At 53.9% G+C, this 6,000-nt stretch overlaps 1 protein-coding gene across 1 annotated transcript in view; it reads left to right on the top strand.

Annotated features, from left to right (window-relative positions):
* Nucleotides 1–522: 522 nt before the first annotated feature.
* Nucleotides 523–6,000, top strand: part of LOC133349966 (phytanoyl-CoA dioxygenase domain-containing protein 1-like) — a 129,379-nt gene continuing 123,901 nt past the window's right edge. The window contains exon 1 of the mRNA XM_061563881.1: nt 523–526. The gene's annotated coding sequence lies outside the window, so the exon portion shown is untranslated. The remainder of the gene's footprint in view (nt 527–6,000) is intronic.

Raw genomic sequence — 6,000 nt, 5'->3', positions numbered from 1 at the left:
GGGAGGCCCGGAACCGGTTCAGGTCAACGTCACTGCAGTTGGCCGCGAGCGCGATTCGAACTCGGGTCACCGGGTTCGTAGCGCAGCGCGCTAACCGCTACGCTACCGCTCCCCACTACAACAACCGCCATTCGCCACTAAGTGGCGGTGACGTCACCACGACGCTTGTGCCAGGCCATGTGCACCTTGAGGCCACGTGAAGTGTCGAACGCCCGCTGGCAGGAGGTCACGGGGCAGACCCAGTTGCCACGGGTCAACTGACCGAGATGACCCTACTACAAACACATATTCACGTACATGATCGCACACATATGCACACACCCACACATCAAATACGCATCAGCTGCTATTCCCGTCACCGACGACAACAGAGCATGCCTTTGTTTATGCAGAAACGCCTTTACGGATAAGCAGTTGCTTTCATAAGGCACTCAAGTGCCTCGGGAACGCAAAGTGCTTTGTAACAATCGCATCTCAACCACTCCGTTGCCCTGCGACAGTCGAGCCAAGGGGTCCCCCAGAGGCAGCTGCCCCTAGGCGGTACACGGCGATTATTGCCACGTGGCTTGTCTTGTTTTTCACAAGAAAGTAATTTACGAGAATTTAGCGTTGCATTTGGTGTTGAAAATCGGTAGAAATTGATGTACTTATGCTTTGTATCAATTTTGATTTGAAGCTTTCGTGACTGCAGGAATCCATACTCTTTGGTTGTAAAGTCACGTGGGGAGGTTTTATTTCTTACTTTGTATGTTTGTCGCGACTTGCTTACCTTTTGTCTATTTTGCACTCACATCGTTTTTTTAAGTATTGTTTGCTAGTGTAACTTGCTGTCCCGTCCCTACGAGACATCTGTTGAAAAAGAGCTTCATCGCTCATCGAATTCCTCCTCCAGGACAAACATAAAGTTTCCGATCATATTAACCAGGGCGTCCGCTGGGATAGAACCGTGAGCCTCTGCATCAAGCAGCAGACGCCATGCCACCGCCACTGAGTCTCAAGACTCCTCTTCAAGAGGGGCCCGGCCGTGCACTCTGGCACCGTGAGAACACCTTTGCCTCGCAGCCTAAATTTTCCTGGGTTCGATTCCCAAACCGGACGCCTTTCTGTTGGAGTTAGTGCGTTCTGCCGCTGTCCTTCATTGACTTTCTCCCATAGCTTAAATCAACACCGTACAGCGTCACTTGCATTGGGCCAAACATCCACCTTGATGATACATTACCCGCATATTACTAAATTCTACTGCAAAGCAGCAGCATCTTGGCAGGACCCTTTTTGAAAAATAATATTTGGACTCAGCGAGGCTTTCCCTGGTAAACACATTCTAAATATAACACGCATAAAAATAATAATAGCGTGGGAGGGACGTTTGCTTGAATCATTCCTATCAAAGGAAACCAAAGTTCAATGTGAAACCGCACCGTGACATTTTCCCAGGGACTAATAATACGTCAAAAAAAATCACATTGGTCGTACAAATAAATAAATAAACATCACCTCAACGCCCTCGCAAGCGCTCGCCCAATTTATTCATCTCCACGCCTTGTCTGCTGTGGTTATCATCATACACGCGTCGCCCCTCGCATATACCTCTCAACCCCCCCCTCCCCTTCTCCTCCCCCGAGTTGTATTCCTCTGCACGCATTTGCTTCAGTGGTGAGGGGCGGTCCATAAATGACGTCACGCGATTTTGGACGATTTTTGACCCCCCCCCCCCCTTCGTCACAAAAAGTCAGACCCCCCACCCCTCAAATATGACGTCACAAAGCTCTGCCCCCCCCCAAAAAAAATTTTTGAACATGTTTTAATCGCTTTAAACTATTGTCATTGTAGTGCGTATTTAATGTGCCGCTGCACTCTGATGTTGTAGGAAAAAACATTTATTAAAAAGTCGATTTAATTAAGTAGAACGTGTTGTCTATATTCATTTAAAGTTGCGCATTTTGATGTGACGTCACATTTCTCCCCCCCCCCCCGCCTCCTCGTCACACATCGTCACAAATGTCTGACCCCCCCCCGTCCCCCCCTACCGAGAATCTCGAAGAGACAAGGGCCTCTGGGTGTGGAGAGTTGATAATAATCTCCTGTACCGTAGCGGTGTCTCTAGATAGCTGCGCTTGCTGTTGTAGTGTATGCTGTGGGTATGCGTGCGTGTTGCCCCTCGCAAATACCCCTCAACACCCCCTTAACGGAGCACGCCTGGGTGTGTGGGGTCGAGAGTAAGAGGGGTTCACATCTGCAGCGCCGTGGTGAATGCTGCGGGCATGTGTCGCCTGTCCGACATGCCCCTCAACCCCCCCCCCCCCCCACCGCGAACCTCGGTTCTCTGTGTGGAGAATCGGGAGTCGATGGAGTTCGTTTGAGATGGGTGTGCTATTGTAGGGGGTGATATGGCTATGGTTTTGGGGTTGTTAACAGAGGGTTGTTATTGGGTTGTTTTTTGCCAATAACTTAAGAGCAAACATTCAAAATGTGCAACTCCAAACGAACACGTGCAAAAGGTAACCCAAAAATGATTGTGTTCAGTCTTGAGAATGTCCTTAAAATACCAGCAGCCTAATGGAAAAAAAGTATATATATATCTAAAAACACGTCTCGAACGATACATGTTCAACGCGTAACTGTTTTGTTACTGAGAACCGCAAGGAGTGGTGCCATGGGCTGGCACACACCGCTCGCTCGTTCACTTCCAAGTGGCTCGCGAATCCCAACGCCGCCTCTCGACCGGTTCGTCGATCGGCGGGCCACGTGTGCTGGCGGTAAAGAGTGGGTACCTTCCAGCCCTCCCAAGACGTCTTGCTCAGCGTCGAAGAGTAGGCCAAACACCCTCTCGAGCCCCCTCTGGCGCGAGCACTTGCAGGGCTGCGCCTTGCGGGTAAAATGTAGCCACGCGGTGGTTTTGACCGCCGTGCCGTCTGTACGTCCGCGCGTGCCAATCGGCGCAATCGTTACTCCCCACTCACCGATCTCACCTACCTACTCACCTGCCTAGCCACCCACCGAATTTACTTTCCTACCGATCCATCTACCTAGCCATCCACGTACTCACCTACCTCCGACTCACTTGCTATGGAGAAGGCCCGTTGCGCGAAACGTCACCTATTTTTTTTCACATGCGTTCAATCAATTTTCCTATACGTATGTACGTTGGACTTCTTTAGCACCGTACGTAGCCAACCGTGGAGCGATCTCCAAGACACGCGGAGACAACCCGTGGCCACGAGTCTCTCCTCCATCTACACGCCTCGTTAGATCTCACTCAGCGCCTCCAACTCCGACGGCTGGAGGACTTTCCTCGCGAGCCGGTGATGCGCGTGTTTCCTGGACACCGTTGCAAGCGGATATGTGCCGTCTCGAGGTGATCCTCTCCATGGGAAATGAATATATTTTCGTGGGGGGGTGGGGGGTTGCTTCGTTCGACGTTTGAGACGGTATGATGCTATGCATATCTGTTGTGCATCTGTGTACCGTCTCTTCGCCGCTCACCCACCCACATATACACTCACCCACACACTCACCCACACGAAACCCGCACCTCCGATTAGCACGGTTGGTTACGTACGGTGCGAAAAAAGTTCAACATACACCGACACATACACTCATACACTCACCCACACGCTCACCCAGTCACACATACATACACTCACCCACACGCTCACCCACCCACACATACGCTCACCCACCCACACATACGCTCACCCACCCACACATACACTCACACACACGCTCACCCACCCACACATACACTCACCCACACGCTCACCCACCCACACATACGCTCACCCACCCACACATACACTCACCCACACGCTCACCCACCCACACATACATACACTCACCCACCCACTCACCCACCCACCCACTCACCCACCCACCCACCCACTCACCCACCCACCCACACGCTCACCCACCCACACATACATACACTCACCCACACATACACTCACCCACACGCTCACCCACCCACCCACTCACCCACACGCTCACCCACCCACCCACTCACCCATCCACCCACACGGCCACTCCACACGCAGTGCGCTCAGGTGCATCGCTCCCCCCTGTGCCACCGCTTAATGCGACAATTTCGCGGCCGAGTCGGCGCCGCCGCCGCGCGGGGAGCCGGGGGGGGGGCGCCCTCCCTGCAGCCCGCACAGCTGAGACCCAGACCCTGGAAATACACTGGGGGGCTGATGGGGGGGGGGAGCAATGGAGGGCGGAGGGGGGTGGGAGGATCTAAGGAGGTGATGGAAGGAGGGGGGGGGGGTGCCAATGCGCGACGCTGGCAAGTAACCGTGGGAGACGAGGGGTGCCAAGGTGAGATGGGGGTGGGGGGAGAGAAGGGGGTGGGGGGAGAGAAGGGGGTGGGGGGAGAGACCGGGTGGGGGGAGAGAAGGGGGTGGGGGGAGAAAAGGGGGTGGGGGGAGAGAAGGGGGTGGGGGGAGAGACCGGGTGGGGGGAAAGAAGGGGTGGGGGGAGAGAAGGGGGTGGGGGGAGAGAAGGGGGTGGGGGGAGAGACCGGGTGGGGGGAGAGAAGGGGGTGGGGGGAGAAAAGGGGGTGGAGGGAGAGAAGGGGGTGGGGGGAGAGAAGGGGTGGGGGGGGGGAGAGAAGGAGGTGGGGGGAGAGAAGGGGGTGGGGGGCCGTGGAGGGGAAACGTCCGGCCAGCATCCTGTGCATCTTCCGCGCTCTGGTCGGAGCCAGGGTGTGTGGGCTGGAGTTCCGCCATGTGCGGCTGACCCACGCCGTGCCGGCTTTCAAGGAGCAGTGGGCACTGGAGGAAGCCGTGTGCTCGGTGGCAGATGACGGAGAGCTCTGCATGCAGTTATGAGCTACCCGGGGGAGGCCGTTGGACTGCTAGGAGGGCTGGGTGCAGATGCAGCACTTGTAGTAAAAAAAAACATAACAAATATTACATAGAAAACAGGGGGGAAATAGACATAGAATAGGGAGAGAGGGGGTAGAGAGAGGGGGGGTAGAGAGAGGGGTAGAGAGAGATGGAAGGGGTAAGAAGGAGGAGAGCAGAGCGTGACGTCTTTTGTGAAATCTTTCCTTTAAAAGGGGGGAGGGGTGGTTTACATAAAGCAAAGCATTGGAAAAAAAAACGAAATGATGAACGAAGCAAAGTGCCGACTACACCGAGCATCTTCTCGTTTCCTCTGATCGTTAAAAAAGAGAAGGGGTTGAGGGGAGAAAGGGGGGGGGGGTCAAAGTAGCCGTGGGGCAGGGGCAGGACACCATGGAGGTAGAAACAGAATCTGCAAAGTGCACAAAGGCGCGTGAGGAATTACACCGAGAGGAGCACGCGGATTAGAGAGCACAACGCCGGCGTTTTGCTGCTGCTATTATTATTTTCTTACACGGGAGATCCGTGGTGGCCTGAGCGTAGCAACAACAGCAACAGCAGCAGCAACACAAAAAACAAGAGGCAAAACAAAATAACATCAAATGCCGCAGGACACGGGTATCGTACGGACTCCTTTACGGGAACATGGCACGGCGAGCAAAACGAAGTCCCGTGTTCAACGATCTCTCGTCGAAACGCACGCGATTAATAAATACCCTGCGACGTCACAACGGAAGAGTGCATTCGAGAAGAAAACGAGAGACGCGTGCCTCTTGAAAGTGGGTGGATACGCTTTTAAAATTGTACATCTCGATCCTCACACCTCCCACGATGACTCTCTCTCTCTCTCTGTTTGTGTGTGTGACATTCCAGTTGTGCTGTCGGTGTCACGCCGTCACGTGACGTTTACATTTGGGAACTCTTGCAGGAAGCGGTGCGCCGTCTTTGTGCCAGAGATAAGGGCCAGCGGAAGGTGACATTGCAGAACTACTTCTGAGACCCCCGCCCTGCTCGTTGCACGTGCAGTGTCAGTGAGACGGAGGCAAGATTTCTTGGAGGCACCTTCTTTATTCAACAACTTTCACGGTCCTCACACTCTCAATAGTGGCTCAGCCCAGCCTGTACACAACACAGAGGTCGCAAACGGGTTTTGATTCCTTAC

The sequence above is a fragment of the Lethenteron reissneri genome, chromosome 32, assembly GCF_015708825.2.
Source record: "Lethenteron reissneri isolate LAM-NWPU_2019-01 chromosome 32, ASM1570882v1, whole genome shotgun sequence".
Classification (NCBI taxonomy): domain Eukaryota; kingdom Metazoa; phylum Chordata; class Hyperoartia; order Petromyzontiformes; family Petromyzontidae; genus Lethenteron; species Lethenteron reissneri.
The sequence above is the reverse complement of the archived record's forward strand: the minus strand, read 5'-3'. Positions and strand labels throughout refer to the sequence as shown.